This window comes from Dendrobium catenatum, unplaced genomic scaffold (genome assembly GCF_001605985.2).
Source record: "Dendrobium catenatum unplaced genomic scaffold, ASM160598v2 fragScaff_scaffold_1553, whole genome shotgun sequence".
NCBI classification, from domain to species: domain Eukaryota; kingdom Viridiplantae; phylum Streptophyta; class Magnoliopsida; order Asparagales; family Orchidaceae; genus Dendrobium; species Dendrobium catenatum.
In genome coordinates this window covers 704,175-725,320 of record NW_021320015.1, presented here as the reverse complement: position 1 = coordinate 725,320, position 21,146 = coordinate 704,175, and the positions used below count along the sequence as shown (strand labels likewise).

Here is a 21,146-nt window from a genome sequence, read left to right as displayed (position 1 = left end):
ATTTTAGAAAGTATTAAGAAAATTATCCCAATGAAACCTAAGTGCTATAAAAATGATTTTGAGGATATTATTTATAAATTAACGTATTATATTATTATATGAGTAAATAGTTAATTTTAGATATTAAATATGTAAATAAAATAATTTTGAATACTATATATGTAAATTTTTTTATTGTTAATAAAAGTGAATTATTTCACCACATAATACTTCAATATATTATCATATGTTGATAATAAGATTCGAAAAACAAGAACATTTTTTATTAATAATTCTAAAAGCATGATGTTAACAGCGTATTAAATGAACTATTATCTCGCAATGAATAAAAAATATTTTACTTTAATCACAATTATTTATATATTTCATTATAGTTCTTGTTCCTGCTGGTGAGATGTACGGAAGAATGTCGATTTCGCGGGATTTAGCAAAGAAGAAGAATAGGGAGGGTTAGGGCACGGCGAGGCAGCGGAGAAGACAAGTGAGTGACTTTGAGGCGTACCTCAATGAAGAAATATTCAGCGCCGCTGGGTCAGGAGAGAGCAAATCGCGCAGCTGCCGGAAGGAATGGACAAAGGGTAGGTTTTGTACCGCATAGATTAGCTAATTATATGACGAGTTCTAAAAAGTCATCATGAAAGCAGTTGATAACTTATGGAGTTTTACCAAATAACATAAATACTATTCCAATATTTGGTCATTAATGGTTCTGCCTTTCGCCAAACTGCAGGTTAGAGGAGTATTTGAAGAACGAAGAAATCTTTTTCTTGAATAAGTAATCCTCAGATTGCAAGATTTCTTCTTCGTTTTCAACAATAGAAGATTCATTTTACCAATTCTTTGAGGGTATTTTTGGTTTGAAGGAATTGGAGGCAATGCAAATGTCTTTTTATTTTTATAATTTCATATGGAATGTTAGTTTGAAGTTTTAATATAATTAATGGCCGAGTAACAAATGCATTTTTTTTATTTACAATCAATTCCCTAACCAGCCTTAGTGGAAACTAAGAAGAAAAATTTATTAGATCATAAGTGTTACTATCATATCCCTTCATAACAAGAAACAAAAGCTCAATTTATCATCTATTAAATAAAAGTAAAAAAATATATTTTTTTACTTGATTTCTTCTCAACCAAACAAGTTAGTAAAATCTAATTTCATTTCAATTCATTTTTTCTTTTCATTTCCTGTTCTTCAATTCCTACAAATCAAACAGTGCCCAAGGGTATGTTTGGTAGGTATGCTTGGATTAAATGAAATGGGGATAATGTAAATGTATTTTGCTTACAATTTTATGGAGGCTTTTCAGTTCCAGTGTTCCAGTGTGGCTAATAGTTACTTGATTTCTCTGGGAATGTGGCTAAATATGTTTTTCCATTGGAATTAAAGAAAAAATTATGGGGTCATTGCTATATCTCATATTTCTCTCCTTAACATAAACAAAATTTTTCATTACTCAAATTAAAAAAATGGTATTTTTGTCAGTCAAATTTTTCTCAACCAAACAACTTGGTTAAAACCAATTTCAATTCAATTCACTTACGATTTCTATTTCCGTTTCCTTTTCTCTTTTCAAGTCTTTTGAACCAAACAGAGTAAGTTTTATGCTTTTAGTTTTCTTAATCTCAATGAGTATTCAGGATCACTTGCTACCTAGCATATTTTTGCGGTATTTCTAATTATTTTTAATGCTCATAGGGCCTATGCATGTTGTATTTTCTTGGTGGAATTTAAAATTGAAAGGCAAATGCTGGTATTACTGTTAGCCGCTTTGATTTGTTTTCCTAAGCATGGAATCATAATATACCTGCTTACTCTCCTCCTTCCATAATTCATATTATTTTGGTGTTTGAATTAAAAAAGTTAAAACTTTCCTAAACAACTCCCCTTTGATTAAGAACCTTCCTAAATAGCTCCCTCTTGATTAGAAAATTTCCTAATTTCTCCCCAATCAAATCGGCCCGTCATCATGTATCCTAAATCGAAATTACATCCTTCATTGCATGAGCAATCACAAAGCATTATTTGGGGATAAGATCAAGAAAGATGATTATCATATTTTGCATCTTCAAGTCAACATGATGTTAGAGGTATTAATATGCATATACCGTGTTTATTGGTTTGATGTCCAACTATCTTAAGTTAATGCAACCCCGTCAACACTTTTGAATGCTTTATTTAACTTCTTCTCTACTTCATAAATATTCATGGACTCCTTTTTAGTTTTGTGCTAGAATCTTTTGATGATTTGAACTCAATGCTCTAGTTTATAATTAATGGAAGCTCTAAAATACAAAAGAGCAGTTTTGCAGTGATTATGGACATTGTAGAATTTTTGAGTCATAGAAACCTAGTACAATGGGCTTTAACTAAATCATCTTCATCCAAATTCTACTTTCCACTAAAACAGAATTTATGCTTTTTCTTTGGATGATTGAGCTCGAGACTATCTTTTTGATAAATGAATATCTTCTTGCAATACTTCCTAACTTTTTCAGTACCTAATTGGAAGTTTGGAACTATCCTCATACTCCATTTCTCTTTCTTTTGCCCTTTTTCCTCAATTTGTTGTAGCCACTTTTCTGGCAATTGTTAAATCAGCGGGCACCAACTCTTTGCTAAGGTGTAGGATCAATTTATTAAGCACCTACAACCACAATAAAATTAGCATCTCTTCGACCCAATATTTTATATTCACCCAAAATATTTGAGTGATTTGGCTTATCCAAGTTATTTTTCATAGAAGTGTTGTTTAGCTAGCAAAAACGGATGTACCACTACTATGGTGATGTTGGTTATGGAGGGCATGCACAAGAAAAGGATGAAACAAACATCATTGATAATAGGGAAAAAAAAGAGAATAAGTGCATTTCTTGATTGTTAAGTATTATACAGTGCAAATTGCGTATGAATATGGAGAAATTATTATGTGTGGTCACCAGACTGTTCGGAGGCGAATCGGAATGTGCCATGTCACCCGGTACACAGTGGTACATAGCACCTGTACACAACAAAAAAGTAACGTGGCGCGTCTTGATTCGCCTCCGAACGGCGTACGGTTACCGCACTGAATAATTAATCATGAATATGAGCATCAACAAATACAAGGGAATTATTTAAATATATATAGAACTAAATTCAAGAAAACATAGAAACAAAGATCAAGGTAAAATGGACAGGATACTCCATCATTCTTTCAATCATTAGATGCAGAGGTAAGGGGTTGACACTTTTAATCCTTTGCTTCAACAATAAGATTTGGAAATAGCTTGTAAAATTTGTTAAATGGCCTTTTTGTAAGATAATATTATATTATTGACGCTTAAAAAAAAACATTCATTGTCATGGGAATGACAACCAGATTGGTTGCCTCGTTGAAAAATAGGAAAAACAAGCATTTTCTCAATATTTATATTCATTACTAAAAAATCTCTATTGAACTAGATCTAAATGAAGTAAATAGACATATTGCTTCTGGCTCTCAAGTAACATTTTGATGGATCTCATGCTTCCACACCAATAATCAATACATCATCAAACATAATGAAGATAAAATAATTAAGGTGAAAACAAAGTCCTTTATCCAAAGAACGAGACCCAAAAAGTTAGGAAAAGTATTAGAAAAAATAGAAAACATAGACCCAAATCTGAGATCAAATGCGTCCTTGCAAACTCGCCACTGTGATACTTTTTTCTATTCTTTGATAGGATCCCAGTGGGATCGTAGAATCCACTAAGGATGCATTAGGTATTTGTCATCGATCAGCTTCCAGTATGGCCAAAGACTTTCTATCTACATCCAGAAGAACTACACAATAAGGTTGTTGGTTCGACCCGTCATTGATCTTCTTCTTTCTCGAACGGATTTGTTTCGAACTTGAACAGCCGGCAGGGGGAAGTAGATCGATTGTCCTAGATAGAAAACTCAATTGCGAGAGGACTAATGATGTAATGTGTACCTAGCAAGGAATATTAGAGAATTGGGAGAGGGCACTTGAATGATTGAAGGGGATAAAACCCTAGATAGCTTTGTTGTAGATCCACTGTGAAAAGAAGTTGGTTAGATAAGTAAAAAAAGTGCTATGATAATTTAAAGCTTAAGTTAAAGACGTTAAAGACAACTTGATTGAGTTATTTTCATACCAGTGGCGGAGCTAAGAATTTTTCCTTATGGGACCTAGCTTTGCATTTTCAAATATCCTCTCAACTTTCTTTCAATCGAGTTTGAAATCATCATTGGCAATTAACTTTTTTTTTGTTGAATTTGTTATTTTAAATTGAATATATTAGCAAAAGCAAAGTTTTCAATTCAACTCAATCAAATCAAACTGCAAACAAGTCGTGTTTTATTTTAGAATAGATGTAAATGATTCATCTGATTTTAAACAAGTCCGAATGATGCATGGTAAATTGTATTCTGCTTTATTTTATATATTAAGAAGCACATTATGTTGTCGTCCTTCCATTTCATCACAACTCTAGCTAAAAGTATGCTTCAAAATGTCAATTTTGTTATAAATTAAGATTCACGGAGATAAGAAAAAGTTAAAAGAATTTACCGAAATGAATTATAAATAATTAAAATAATATAAAAAAAATTCTCTGTTAAAACTTAAAAAAAAAAGATTATATGAAAAAAGGACTATAATGCGCCCACCCTGGCGGGAATCCACCTCTATTTCTCACCATTGAGTTCCAACAATAAATCCCTTTGCAAGGGTTGATTATTGTACATCGAGCCAATATCAACAAGTTATTTTTTAGTCCAAGCTTTTGATTGGTGCTAGTAGAACAGTTCATTAGGTTTTGATATTTGTTTCTTAAAAGTCTATTATTGTAGCAATGTCCCAATAATATTAATTGAACATTTATTTGAAAGAATCAATGTTCAAGTGTCTATTTGAAAGCAATGATGCTCTTGAAATTTTTTTGATGTTGGATTATTATCCTTATGAAAATTTGTTGTGATTTTGAATAACCAAGGAAGTTCTTATTGCCTCTTGATTCGAAGTTGTTTTTTAATTAACTTTTTGGGTGAATTACTACATTATTGATGATTATCATAGTAATCTTTTTTCCAAAAACCATGAATGCATTATTCCCTGTTTATACATATAATTTTATTTATGCACTATTGAAAATGTCCAATTTATAATGTATGAAAAATAGTTGAAACTATTTTCTTTTTCATTTTAAACTTTTGATAGTTTTTAATACCTCAAACTAATCCAATCAGGGTATACTTGAGTTGACTTGAGCTCATGGGATGAAGCGGACTCTATGATTATGTCATAATTTTTGGAATGGGATGAAGCGGACTCTATGATTATGTCATGGTTATGGAATTCTACGACTCCAGAAATTAACTATACTTTCATGTTCCTATCTACTGCAAATGAAATATGGGATGCCACTAGGCAAACATTCTCAAAAGCTCGGGTTGCTGCTCAAATCTTCGAAATTAAGGTTAAGTTTGGAAGCACAAAACAAGAAATCAAGATTGTGATTGAATATGTCACTCTCCTTCAAGGCTTATGGGAAGAACTTTATTACTACAAATACTTAGAGACCAAGTGTGCAGAAGATGCTACTATCCTAAAAAGATTTATTGAGAAAGATAGAGAGTATGATATCCTTGCAGGATTAAATACAGAGTTTGACTAGGTTAGAGTTCAGGTCCTTGGCAAAGAGGAGATTCCTTCACTAAATAAGACAATCTCTCTCATTCGTGCTGAGGAAAGCTGACAAGGGGTAATGTTGGAACCAAAGGGGTGATATGAAAGGAAAGAGATAAGGATTCCTCAAAATCTAAAGACAAGTGTTTCCTTTGATGCAACTATTGCAAGAAATCAGGTTATACAAAAGAAACTTACTGGAAGTTACATGGAAAGCCCCTAAGCAAGGAGTAAAATAACAATTCATTTAATTGATTGAATAAATAATATAAATAAAATGCAATGCAATGAAAGAAGAAAACATTCACACTAATTATCATAATACAACTTACACCAACTAAAACACCAAACAAGACAACTCACAAAAACATCAAACAAAAATCTCCAAAAGACAAATTCCAAAGCTCTCTAATGCTCCAAGTAAGCTCCTGTAGCTATAAAGCTCCAAATACCTTCAGGTAAGAAACAAACTGATCAGTACTAAATCTAAACAGCTTAAATAAGGAAAAAGTAGGGTATTGAAAGAAAAATAGGGTACTAAAAGAAACTATGGTGTAAAGACGATAAAAAGCTGAACTAAAGTAACTATTGTGTAATCTACCCTAAACTAAAACAAATTGGGTTACTTTTAAAACTAAGCAATAAGACCCATTCTAAAACAAAACTTTCAGACAACTTCCAAGGTAAGTCACAAGACCTATCCAAACAAAACCCATTGGCAGCTTAGCCTATAGGGCTAGGTTGTAAGATCCATCTATAAGTCACTTCTAAGTCAAGCAGTAAGGCACACATGTTAGTGAAACTTCTAAGTGAAGTACAACAACCCTAAAACTCAAACAAAAACTACAAGCAACTTTCAATGAAAGTCGTAAGATTTATCTAAATGAACATTCAAACAACTTCTAAGGGAAGCCGTAAGACCTATCCAAACCAAACAAATGAACTGCTTAGCCTATAGGGCTAAGTTGTAAGATTCACAATAAGGTTACTTCTAAATCTAAAAGTCGTAAAAACCTACCACAATAGTCAAGCATCTTCTAAGAGAAGTTGGAGGACCTGCTATTTGGAAAATTTCTCTAAAAAATGCTGAACTAAATCAATCTACAGGCTACTTCTAAATGAAGCAGTAAGACCCATAATTGAAATTATAGGTTAATTCCAAAAGGAAATAGTAAGAGCCACTTTTAATTAACCCACATGGGCTACTTTCAAAGGGAAGCAATAAGACCTGCTTTTAATCAACCCATATGGGCTACCTCCAAAGGGAAGTTGTAAGACTCATTCTAAAATAAAACCTTTAGGCCATTTCTCAACACAGAAGTAGTAAGACCTATCCACAATAACCAGGATACCCTCAACCAAAACAAATGGGCCACTTAGTCTATAAGGCTAGGTTGTAAGACCCTCCATTAGGCTACTTCTAAATTCAGAAGCCGTAAGATCTATCAAAATAGTCAGGTATCTTCCAAGGGAAGTTTGTTGACCTGTTATTTGGAAAACCTCCACAAAAAATGAGGAACTTTTAACCAAACCTTTGGGCAACTTCTAACATAAGGTGTAAGACCCATTACAAATCGAATTCCACGGGCAACTGTCAATGAAAGCAGTAAGACCCACTCCTAAAACAATTGGGCTACTTCTCATAGAAGTCGTGAGCCCCGAACCAATTAAAAAATATGGATAACTTCTAAATGAAGTCATCAACCCCAAACTAAATCAACTACTGGGTATTCTAAAATATGTAAATCATAAAAAATTACAAACCGCTCATAATCATTTCAGTTTACTTGGGATTTATGAGAGGAGTTGATCTATGGCTGTTAAACAGATTTTCTTGACACTAAGATCAACGATCGCTAGTTTTGGTAGGCTGAAACCTATAGTATACCCGGGACGACGTAACCATGGGATCTTGATCGGGTTTACCTCAATTTCCCCCACAACTGAGACTAAAACACCTAAAATTGTTCTTCATTAATCGAGAGTTATCTCTTACGCGTTAAGGACCCATATTTAACTATGAGTGCTTGCGCTCATGGGAAGTAAGGACCCATATTTAACTAAAACATGATACTACTCTCATGAAAAATTTGGTTAATTACAATCTGCCTCAAGGAGAGTGAAATACTATGTTTGTAAAGCGGGATTCATGCCGACGCGTCATTTTTCTTGAGTCAATAGATTTTTGGCGACTTCGCTGAGGATTACTTCTCTCTCCATCTCTGGATGAGGAATTATATTCTGTCTCAAATATTGTAGACATCTTAACTATAGATGTTCTTTCATCACAAATGCATATTTTCTTGTGCAACAATTGTTATACATGCATGCATCAAATCTGATGTTATCCTTAGCAGACACCAAGAATTTTGCTCTGAAAGCTTTGATTTCTATTATGTCATTGCATCATGAAAGGGTGCTCAAATCAAATTCGTCAGTAACTAGCCATGGAATCTCCGATGCATTCATAGAACCGAGTATTATACATATTTGCAGATGCATACAGTCTACAGAAGATTAGCTTGTTCCACTTCTAAACTCTTCTGAGAAGCTGTTGGAACTACTTGCAACATAAGCAGAAATGTTGCTTGATCTCTCCAGAATCTTATTCATGCAACATTCTCAAAGAAGCAACAAGAAGTCGCTCTTTTCTGTTTCAATAAGTCTGATAAGAACATCTGGCTCATGTTTCAAGTTACTTGCTATGGGCAGGCTGTCTCTAAGCTCAACAAAACTGTTAAATTCTTTCTCATGGTCCTACTGATGTCTATGGAATTCAATAATCCTGGTGAAACCATAACTGATGACTCTGGTTTAGATAACAATAAGCTTCCTGAAACATCTCTCGCAATTGGGAGACTATTACCTGTACTTTTCAAGTATGTTGAGCGTACTGAATGTTTTGACCTATCAGTTGCATCAATGGACTTGATGCTCGGGAGTTTTTTGACGCCTGATAATTGGTTGCCAATTCTATACAGAGAATCTTCCTTTGAAGCATCCTATCCAAATTACACGTCAAAGAATCTCTCTATCTTCAGTTGCCTTGAATTTTTTGCTTCATTCTATCAATCTTTTCCCTTCCCTGAAACTTTTATTCAGTCATCTGGTGGATGAAACAAAACCTAATCCTGAAGTAGGTTGTTTCTCTAGTCTCCAATAACTATGACAAAAATAATATGCACGCAAACCTATTGTGTTTCACAATTGCAAAAAATCTCCTCAAATCCACGGACATCATTGGCCGCTCTTAGGTTTTCTGGGCATGCTCTATTGCCTCATTGGTTTGCGGGGTAGACATCATAGAAGGAAAGGCATAAAAAAAATAAATTTTGAAGTAAGGCAGAAGATTATTTATTTTATGGCATTTATAAGCAAGTAAATACCGCATGTTGGAGACCTATCTAATAGCACAATTCCAATTTTATGTTTGCCAACTTTAAAAAAGAGCATGAGTCAATTAGTAGCAGTAAAAATGGACGTGCTATTAGTCCAGTGCTTCCAAATCAATATCTTTCGTCCCATCTTGAGGACACTGTGAGTCTTTAGGGGGAAAGTTTTGATAAAATTGGATATAATTAATTAATATATTTAGGGAAGTATTGATAAGGTGAGTCTTAGGAGATGGAATATTATTCAGGGATGTTTTTAAAAATATATTTAATTATTTAGGAAGAATTTTTAAATTATATTTAATTGTTTAGGAAGGTTTCCTAAATTATGTTTAATTGTTTAGGAAGGTTTTTTTTAATTATGTTTAATTTTTTAAGAAGGTTCTATTTATGATTTTGTATTCTATGGCTATTTAAGGGGGAGTTGTCTAGGGTTTAGAGTATGCAATTGCTGAGTTTTGTGTTTTAATATAGTTTTTTTTACTCTGAGGGCTTCTTAACAGCGTCTAGGTTGTTTGAGAGAGCCGATCTACCTCTCTAATCGTAAATCTCTTGTATCTTGTCTTTTTTCTTCATATATAATCCAATAAAAAGTGTTCTGAAGTGTTCTTCTTTATCGTTTACTTGTTACCAATTTCTGTTTGGCTGAAATTGAATATTCAGCTAAGGTTTTCTTCAAGTTCTACATCTACTTCGTACCATATTGATGTTTGGGTCGTTAACTTAGTAGCATGCTTGTTGTTTTAGTTTTGTCTGAGGTGTTCAATTTATTCTTTGCAATTAATTTTGAGCAGCTTCTATCTCTGTGACCTACTTGCTGGACTTTTTTTGCTCCTCATCTTGTGTGTTTGATGTATTTTTTTCCATTTTGTTTCTTATTTTCTTTCTGATATCTTTCAGAGTCATTTTGTAGTTTTCACTTGATATGTTAAATAGAAATTGCTTTGCTTTAAAAAGAAAATTTCTCAAGTTTTAGGATTTTTTTTTTTTTGTAGAGAAGAGTATTAAGGGTAATACTATCATTTGTTCTGTAGTTTGTGATAGAATTATCAATTTTATCCTATTTTGATTCTCTGTTACGTTGTGAGGTTTAGTGATTTAGAGTACTGGTACTTTTGTCACCCAGAGGAGTCAGGGATATTTCATTGGCCTTTTAGTAATGTACTTTTAATTCCTCAGCTTGTCTAAGCTATTTATGGCTTCAATTTTGAATTTTTTCCTGCTGATGCTTTTTAGGTTAGCATTTTGTTGCTCTAGTTTATACTGTGATACTAGAATGATGGAAAGTTTGCTACAAAGGTTTATTTTATCTAATTATGATTAAGCATTTTGCATTTTTTAATGGTTGTATTTGGGTAAGCCATAAGACTTTGTAACAAAGTCCCGAAGTTCTGTATTTGCATGGTTATTTCTAAATTATTTCATTTATTCTGTAAATTCATATTATTCAACCGGACTAGTTGGCCCAAAAAAAAATCATAGTTATTCCTATTTTTGTAATTTAATGTTAAAATAGCCAAATTCAACATGAATTTCTTAATTTTAAGCTGGCACAAAATTAATTTCAAGTTGAAAATCTATCAATTGGCTCAACCTGAATGTTATTTCTTATTTGATTCGATGCATAATCAAAATTCTTTTTTCAAGTTGGCATTAAATCACTCGAACTCACTCATGTTTTACGTATCACTAATTTTTTGTTTTTCCAATGCTTCAACACATGTTCTTTAACAATTTTAACATATCTTTGACACATTGTCTCCTTGCAGCTCCTTGATTTTTCCCTTGATTTTGTTAGGAAAAACATTGCCTCTAGCGATATATTCAAATGATATAAAGTTCCTTCCATAATTTGGAACAATGATGGCGGTGGAGGATTATATTTCAGGACGATTTGCAAGATATTAGATGAAAAGAAAAACCGCAGAATTTTGTCATTCGATTAGCTTTATGTAAGAAAATAATAGTAATAATAATATGAATGATATTTTCTTGTTGATTTTAATTGAATTCAAATTATTTTTTTCAAACATAATATTATAATAAGAAAATGGTGAGATACAACAACGGCAATTAGATTGAATTGTCAGAGTACCAAAAAAGCAAAAGAATAAATACATAAAGTGTGAAGCAAAAGAATGAGACATCCAATAATACTGAAAAAAGGAGATTAAGAGCTCAATTGAATCAATTTTGAAGTCTAGTGAAAGTTGGAGAATGACAATATATTTTATTCTGATTATATCACCCATTTAGAATTTCCATTAGAATCATCTGGTTATTGATCACCATGACCATCTATGCCTCCACAAATGAGAAGGAGAGAAGGAATCGGCACAATTGGAGAGCTATAATTATTCTCTTATTTATGGAAGATGTGGAAGCCATGTTATAGGGCTACTAAGGTAGGCACAATAGACTCAAGATCCCGAGCAAAATCAATTTGTTCGAAATTCTTAAAGCAAACCTGAAGTGATGATGAATGAGCAGCAACCATTATGGGAATAGATAAGGTTTGACCATTTGAACGATCCTCTTGCTTTGGAACATTTGATTTTCTCAAATTCAGATGACCTTTGAAACACTCAGAGAAGCTGTGTTTAAAATTTTTTGCTCAAGTTACAGTGGAATGGCATGCCTTAAAAATTTATCTTCTGTCAATAACCGCAAGACTTTAAGCCAATCCGCACCTTATCATTCAATTGTAATGTAACATTCATTTAAACCCTAACTCAGGTCGCAGAAAGCCTTAAACCCGACCCAGAAAATGCCTGGTCGAAAAATTCCGCGTTTGGATCAACCCGTTTGCCTTACGGGTCGGGTTGGGGTTCAATATTCCAACCCATTTCTAAAACCGGATGAGGTTTAGGTTGACCTGGCAGCCCGAAATCAACCCGTGTTGACCCGAAAGGAGAAAACCTAGCCTGTCGCTACGGTGCAACCCGCGCCTCGGATGCTCGCCATTTGCCAGTCTTGCTTGCCTTGGACGCTCGCAGGCTCGCCAGTGGGCTCGACGCTCACCTCGGGCAACACAGCCTGGCCGCTAGCGGTTCGCCTCGGCCTCGCATCCGACATTCAGTTCAGTCACGACAGTCGACACAACGCCACAGCTCAAATGCGCAATCCCGCACCACAGGCCTCAGCGAGGCAACCATGTTAGGGTTCGAGGTTCGGGTAGGGTCGGGTCAACCTGGTAACTCACACTAGTCGGGTCTAAGTTGGAAATCCTAACCCATTTGTAAAATCGGGTCGGGTTAGGATCAACTCGTTTAGACCTGGGTAAATTCGGGTTGGATCCAAACCTTACCCGTTGATCCATTTTGACACCCCTAATTATCTTAAACCTGCCTGCAGGAATAGCATGGTTTATCAGATCATTCGCAAGCATTTTTTATGACATATTTGCTTCTATGAGGACACTGAAATATGTATCATTTTAATTTTGATCTCGGTTAAAACATTGTTGCTGATGTTGGCGATTTATTTTTGCTTGGTGTTCCTGCTTAATTTCTTACATATTACTTATCAACTTCTGTGTTGCTTTTGAAATGATTTGCAGATATCATCATAAATTGGGACACTGGCCGATACAATGAATGTTGGAGCAGATACTTTTGTCATCTTATTATCATCAAATCATCCTTGTTATGTTGATGCAGACTGAAAGAACAGGTTTGGTAGTACCAGTTATCATATCTCTTTAAATAGGTTGCTTTACTTGTAAAGTAACTTGGAAGTTCCTGAAATTCTTACTGGTGCAACGTCTTTTCATTAAATAATCCTTTTCCAACCTGTTCAAATTTCATACAGTCGCACAACTTGTAAACGAGCAAAAGTTATTGGCTCCACACCTAGTAAGACACCGAGGCTACAGATCACGCTATAGCCATTGTACAGCTTACTCCTGCCAACTAGAATTTCTGTCACTCTTTGACTAGCTTATAGCTGTTCAGCTTTGGAAAATTATCATGTTATTGTTCCAGCCCCTATTGCAAAGTTGAACTGTACCAATGAAGAGCTTATTTGCTTGGGCTTATGCACTTCTGTCTTTTCAGTCAGTCCTATGCCAGCTGATATATGAGCCACAAGATATTCTGTCATTAAAAAAAATGTAGTTTTTTTTTCCATCAAAATGTAATGTATATTAGAATTGTATATTTGCTTGGGCTCCAGTAGAAGTTAAGATTAGAGAGAGTCGCCTTAGATGGTTTGGTCACATAAAACGGCAGCCTTCCGATGACAAGTTAGGAAAATAGAGGTATTAGTTTTGACTTATGTTAAGAAAGGTAGAGGCAAACCTAAAAAGACTTGGTTATAAAATATTAGAAATGATCTTTTTTTATTAGATTTAAACGAGAATTTGACTTTTAATAGGACACAATGGAGAAAAAGGATTCATGTAGCCGACCTCACGTAGTGGGATAAAGGCTTGATGTTGTTGTTGTTGTTGTAAAATGTAATGTATATATTTGGCTGAAAAGCTTATATGACCAATTTCTTTGTGCTTCCATTTGTCCCTTTATGATCAGATCATCAGAACATTGCAAAAGCTGATCGATAGTTTATGATCTTTATTTCTAGGTGTCAGAAAAATAGTTTTCATAAAATATATCATAGAAAAGTTTTTTTTTTTTTTGGGGGGGGGGAAATTCCCGAAAAGTTTTTTTTTTTTTGGGGGGGGGGGGAATTATCATAAAAAAGTTATCTTGCATTTTTTATTTAAATAGTATTACACCTATTTTTATAAGAGCTCAAATCAGGTAAGGCCTCAACAGGTGAGAGGCCTTGAGTAGATTGATCATTTAGAGGAACCTCACGCCTTTTTTTTTTTTTCACTTACGAAATCAAACTATTGCTAGATTCCAGGGGACATTTCTCAGAAGGAAAGCGACAGAAATGAGTCAACTTTCGGCCAATGAAAGACAGTTTCTTGTGCATCTTGTAGCTGAAGAAACTGGCCGACCAGCTTGGCGGGACCAGACTATTTAGTCGTACCAATTTGGTCTAATTAAAGCAGTGGTTGTAAGTGTACTAATCTTTCTCAATTTTTAAGTGTTTTATTTTATTTTCTTTTACATTATAAAATTTTGTTGAATTATAGTTTTTATTTTGTTGCTTTTTAAAAGAGGACGTTTTCTTGGCAAGTTTTTTGTACTAAGCGTTTGATATCCCTAAGTAGTCTTCTATAATTAGTGAAACTTTGTATAGCTGTCCTCCCCTTAGTTATATGCTAGCTTGTTGGAATTTTGCTGTTAAATGTTGAATTTATTTGCATGCAATGCAATCGGGGATATTTAATGATTCACATCTTAGTATCTTACCATATAAGAGCATAGAGAGGTTTTCATATTGGAAACTAGAAGACTACCCGTGTCATATAGAAACTTGGTGAATTATAATTAGGTTGATCTGACTCTTTTAGATAGAAAATATACTATAGAAATGATCATTTTGTTTTTATATATATTTTTGGTGAAAATGATTTAAATGGTTCCTCAACTCTTTGTGAGGAATCAAAATAGTCTCCAACTCTTTGGAGGGATTAATTTGGTTCCTTAACTCTTTAAATAGGATCTCTTTGGTCCTAACATCTAATGTTGGAGCTAATGATGTTAAATATAAGAGTATTTTGTTTATTTTTAATTAAATATTTGTTTAATGTAAATTTCAAATAATTATAAAATTAAAAAAAAATAAATAAACATTTCTTTAAAAATAAATTTATTTTTAATATAAAAAATTTTAGTCCTATTTTATAAAATATGATTTGAAAAAATATGTGTGATTAAGTTAAAAATAACATCTATTTGTATTTGATTTCTCTAAATCAATAAATATCATATTTTATAAAGTATGGCTAAAATTTTTGAAATTATTATTAATTTTTTTATTTAAATATGTTTAATAAATATTTTTAGAATAATTATAATTACTTAAAAATTATATTAAATAAATGTTTAATTAAAAAAATATTATAATTTCCTTTTATTTAACACCATTAACTTCAACATTAGATGTTAGAATTAAAAAATATCCCATTTTAAAAAACTGAGTGGCTAAATTTGTCCCTTAAAAGTGTTGGATTATTTTGATCTCTCACAAAAAGTTAAGGAATCATTTTGATCGTTTTCTCTATATTTTGGTGTGAAAATTAAAGCATGGTATTTGAGACTATTTTGAGGAGATTTTTTAAGTTTAAAATTAAAAACTGTTCTAATTAGATCTAACCAAATGAAAATGTAATAATTTTTTTTCTTCAGAACCTGCTTTCAAACTTAAATAAATCAAATTAGCATTTAGGGTCATTTGATTACGTTTAATAGAAAATGATATTTTTTTGCCGTCACTCTTTTTTTTTATTTGGTACAGAATAAAATCATTATATTTATGAGGATTTATAGAGTTTAATGTTGATTTTTAATTACATATAACCAAATGATATTTTTGTTTTCACATATTTTATCAGTGTATTTTCTCTCCTCTCCATCAAATCCTATTTCTTTTACTATTTTGGTTACAGATAATATAACCAGGGTTTCATTTGCTTGCATCAAGTTAAAAAATACTTTTTGAAAGTATCAATTAACCTGGGGGAGGGGATTAGCTTATAGTTTGTACACTTCAAAACTTGTGAGGTTAGACTAGCAATCATTAGGTAGTTAATCAATGGAGGTTAAAGTTTGGTTAGATGTAACAATGATGAAAGCTTTTTGATAAAAAAAACCTTTAGCTTATGAATAAGATATAACTATTCGGTATTTTTGTACCAATACATTCTCCAACCAATTGATCTGAAATTTATTCAAGTTCTTGTCAAGTCTTAACAATCTTTCTCTTATATAAGAGAGTATAAGACCACTCTCTTGAATTTTAGACATGTTAGATCTCACTAAATACACACGTGAGTTATAAGCGTGTGAATGATGAATCATTTAATTTGAAACTCTTGTGTTGGGCTCACATGCATGGGGTCCACTGATCTTGTTAGAGTGCCATGCAAGGAAAAAAAAAAAAATCACTGTGCGAGGTTTTCCTAACAATTCTCCATAAAGGTCTCCATAGTGGGGTCTCCCCTGACCACAGAAAACGCCTACCAACAGTGGGCAATTATGAGAATCCACTGGAGATTAATTACTGGTGCTTCATGATAAGAGAAAACAAATTCATTTGATACGTCGGTGTCATTGTTTAGATTATTAAGATCTTGGATTAAAATCCCATTCTTATTAAATTTTATATTAGCACTAAAAAAAAAACTTGAAACTGTACAGAACAGAAAACTATGAGGGGTTTAAATTGTAACAGCTACTGATCACTGAGTATTCTTAGCTATGAATTAAATGGTTGGAAGAAGAACTTTTTTAGGTTACCCTCCAAGTAGTATGAAGGGACCATGAACATTCTTAGTGGTGGGTCCAGGTCAAGTACATATTAGGTGAAGTGTCATTTCCTCAGGCCCATCTGGTATTAATGCTACATGTCTCCCAAATTAGCTTTATTTTTGCTTGATAGGGATCAAAACATGATGGTGATCTTTGGTGCACCTAACTTTAATCCCCATATCTGGACAGGCACCCTAACTACAGAGACTGAGGGTTGTTGTCCTGCCACCCATTCGGTCTTTTTAACTTTCAGACTTTGGAAATACGGAAATATGACATCCACTTCTGAAGTTTTGAGCTGAATGGACACTTATTTTATGCGTGTTAATCAATATGAACTCATGACTACAGTTTTCTAACAAATCGTGAAGGTTACAAAGATGAGGAGATTACAAAGTAAAAAAGAGCAAAATCAGTAGGATGTTTGTCAAAAAACACAACTGCCTAAAAACCAGGGAAGTGGTCAAGAAGCTAGCGCAGCAGATTCAAAAAAAGAAGATTTTGGAAAAACCAAAAGCCCAACATTTAAAGTCTGGAACCAAAATTTGCAGGACCGACTCTCGTGGTTGCCCAAAGACCATCCAAAAAGAGGAGAAACTATCAGGTGCGAACACTGGACGTAAAGATGCGTCCGGATTACTGGATGCACTGCGCACGCTCTGTTTACATTCTGCGTACGCTCTGCTTGCACTCTGCGTATTTGTAGATACAATGAAAATAAGCAGCAAATCTTCACAACTAAATATTTGCTGCTTATTTATTGCATATCTACAAATACACATTATATACACAGTAAATACGCATAGCGTAGGCAGAGCTTAAGCAAATGATACACAGTATTCCGAACGCATCACTACATCTGGTGTCCACGCCTAATAATTTCCCCAAAAAGAGGGGGCTATAAGGAGGGATGTTATCATCATTTAAGGTCCAAAAATCTCTATGCTTGAAAATATTTTAGACTTAGATATATGATCATTCTTATCAGTTTTCTTTATAACCGTGCTTGAAAATATTGTCCTTGTTTTCTTAATTTTTAGCCACGGTTTTTAATATTATGAATAATGCTTCTGTGATCATTTTTTATGAAGATGTTTGTTTAGTAGCATTTATTTTTTAAAAATATGATTTGAATTGTTGGAGGGGTAAGTAATATTCAAAGATCTTAAGATGCTTTGGACTTTGTTTGGGGCAGCTTTTTCATTGCTTTCTAAAACAATTTCATAGTATATAAATTTTTAGTTCAAGAAAATTTTGTGCGAAAGAATTGCTTTAAAAAATAGTAAGAAAGTTGCTTCTTGATTTATGTGTAATGATTTCTGGTTCCTCTGTTTACCAATCATATTGATTCGTATTACTAGTAATTAATTGTTGCTCATATGGATAGCTACCGTTATTGATTTTATAGTGATTGAAATGAGCATGTATATTGACTCTCGAGATATTGCATTGAAAGAATTGGTAGTTTTGGAGTTTGTAAGCTCATTATTATAGTTTGATGGATTTTAAGTCTGGGAAGGGGACCAATAGAGTTAGATTGATCAAAGTCTGATGTTGTAGGTTTAGTAGTTCACTTTTCAAGATTTTATTTTATTTTTTATAACCAAAAATGTTAAGTGATAGCCTGATGTTTTAGATTGAACTTCCGGTTATTGTATATAAATTTGATTTAAGATATATATTGATGGATGATATGATCTACAAATATTTTGTTGTTTATATTAATGTAAAATTAAATTAGTGGTTATGATAGATTAATTAGAAGATAAAAAGATATAATTCTTTTTATTTTTATTCTAGGGCATCACACACCCACTCATTCGTAGTTATTGAATCCAATTTCTTGGTTATTCTTTCCAACATCGAAAACATATGAGCAACAATTTTTCAGAATGCAAAATTCGAACCGTTAAACTTTTTAATCTTGTATCTTATTTCATCAGTCATCATTCTCACTCGAACTGATGAGTATGACTCTGATACTAGTTGTTGGAGAAGTAAACCACATAATGAACGAAACAAAAAAGAGAAAATGAGGTGAAAAAAGAAAGAACATTAAGATTTAAAGTGTAAAAATTCAAAACGAAATAAAAAATTAGAGTCATACCACACAAAAAAATCAACTATGAAATTTGAAAGAATTTATTCATAACACTTTCTCTTGCAGTCTCTTCTAGTCTTCCTTCACTTATTACACCGTTATCTATACATAATAGGCAAAGAGATGCACATAATAACCCAAAGTGACAAAACCATTCAAGTTAAGCTGGAAAAACAAGAAAGAAAACTACACAACTCAACTCACAGCCCCACGACTTTGAGATTGGAGTATCACGACGTTCCCCTCTCAATCTACATTCTAGTTGGCATAATTGTCTTGCTTGAGCTTGACTGTATGTCTATCTCCAACAAGACTTTGCAGTGCCGCAACACTAGGATACCCAGACCTCTGAATCCAAAACAGGGGGAGAACCCTCGATGAGCTTGAATGACTATAAATTGAGGTTTGAGGCAAAAATATATCATGATTGATCGACACAATTAGATTCCACTTATAAAATATATAATAATTAAAATTTGATATTGACTGAACTAAATTTTAAAACTAGGATCAAGTTTAGATATTATTTTACCCAGATTCATTGATAGCCATGTCACATATCATTATAAGACACCTTCAATGATGTTTATTCTTATTTTAGTTTTTATTGTCTTAGATCATCCTTACAGTTATATTGGAGATTAACATTTATTTACATCCGGCCAATATTAAATATAGCAATTTAAAAAATGAAATAAACTTGAATTTTCTATTATGATTTAAATCAGTAAGTAATTCCAAAATATGTGGCTTTGCACGTACAAAGGAAAATAAGGAAAATAGTAGAGAGGAACTTGTTAGATGTGAGGCTACAGAATTGTTATGATGACGATAAAGCATAGAATTAATAGAAAGTTTTTAAAGCATTGCATCGATTTCAGTCCCGGGCCCATCATATAATTACTCATTTTAGAATTTAGTTTTTTTTTATTATTATTATAAAATAATTGAAAAGATATTGAAGATGAGAATAATTAAATTATTTAATTGTTGCTCAAGATATATTACGTAATTTATTTAAATTTTAGTGATATAATTTTAACATAATTTTGGCAATAGTTTAAGATTTTTAGACTTTGTTTGGGACAATTTTCTTTGCGCTTTCTAAAATAATATTTTAGTACAAATTTTTTTTAAAATATTTTTTTCTTAAAAAGTTATTAGAAAAAAATATGAAAATTGTGTCAAACGAAGTCTTAAAAAGTTTCATCATTTAAGACGGCCTGGAATGGAAATTCGACTTAGATGGGGAAAGCCCGAGCAAGGCGGGTAATGTCTGCCCTTCACGGGGAGTCGGCGAAGGATGAGAATTTATCTATTGATAAGATCTTTTCAGTGAAAGCTGAGATTGAGAATGCAATGAGATCATTTTTTTCTTTGGAAACAAGCATTTTAGCCTTATAACCAATAATCAAATCGATATTTTAACAATCAAATCAAATTAATCAAATAAAACCATCTTGGATCAATTTTACTATTTTATTGAAATTATCAACTTGAAAAATAATAGATAGGCTCAAAGAATTGAATGCTAAAAATTTTTATTTTGTACTTAACTACCTTCATTATGATGTATGACATTTCATAATAAAGATGTGTGTCAAGTCATATATGTAAGACATGCATATTTACTTCACAAGATAAATCATCTGCTTATTTAATAAAAAAAAATATTTAATGAAACGTATGCTCGATATTATATATTGAATGATAAATTTTAATTTTAAAATTATATTATATGAGTACATTTAGCTATGTATTCTCTTTTAATTTAACTATATTAGTTAATTAATTAATAACTACGTAAATTAATTTTATTTCTTAATTAATATCTATTTTAATATTTTTTTATAATGTTAATTTCTATTTTCTTACTAAGGAACTAATTTCTAAACTTGTAACTAGTAATTTATGCATTTAAATATATTTTAATGAGTAATTAAAATAAATTTCATATTGTATAAAAATATTTCACATAAAATGGCAGCCTCAGTTAGAAAAACAGATATATAAGATTTAATTAGAAAATCTAAAAAATAACATATCTTTATTATATTTAAACGAGAATTTTACTCTAAAAAAAAAGACATACATCTAAAAAAATTCATGTAGCTGATGTGGATAAAAATCTTATATTTGTTGTTATATTTACTTTTTATAATTATTATATTATTTAATTATTTAATTTTAAAATATTATATTGTAAAAATATGTCAATATATATATTCATGTTACACATGGCTCACATCGATCTGCTACAATGTAGATGCTGGTGTATCATTGCTGTCACATATTATAATTGTCCTTTGAATTTTCTAATTGACTCAGTGAAGTATCAAACATTTCATTGAATCAGATAAGAATTTTCTTTTAAAAATATGATGATGTATATTTCAGATCTCTGACATCACTGCCCACATTGAATGGCCAAAAGATTGGCTCCAGATATTTAATTAAAACTTTATTCAGACATTTGAAATTTCATTACTATGCCAAAAAAAATTTATTTATTTAACAATATATAATATTTTAGTTTCTTAAAAAATAATATATATAGCTTATAAATGTGTTTGATTTGTAAAGAACTGATGTATT

General features: G+C 32.1%; 2 long non-coding RNA genes across 2 annotated transcripts; both read left to right on the top strand.

Annotated features, from left to right (window-relative positions):
- Positions 1-5,241: 5,241 nt before the first annotated feature.
- LOC114578370 lies at positions 5,242-13,104 on the top strand. The gene is made up of 2 exons (XR_003702943.1): positions 5,242-5,467; positions 12,628-13,104. It is a non-coding gene; the product is annotated as an uncharacterized LOC114578370 (long non-coding RNA).
- Positions 13,105-13,739: 635 nt separating this feature from the next.
- On the top strand, positions 13,740-17,536 carry LOC110101310. The gene is made up of 2 exons (XR_003702944.1): positions 13,740-14,090; positions 16,640-17,536. It is a non-coding gene; the product is annotated as an uncharacterized LOC110101310 (long non-coding RNA).
- Positions 17,537-21,146: the final 3,610 nt, after the last annotated feature.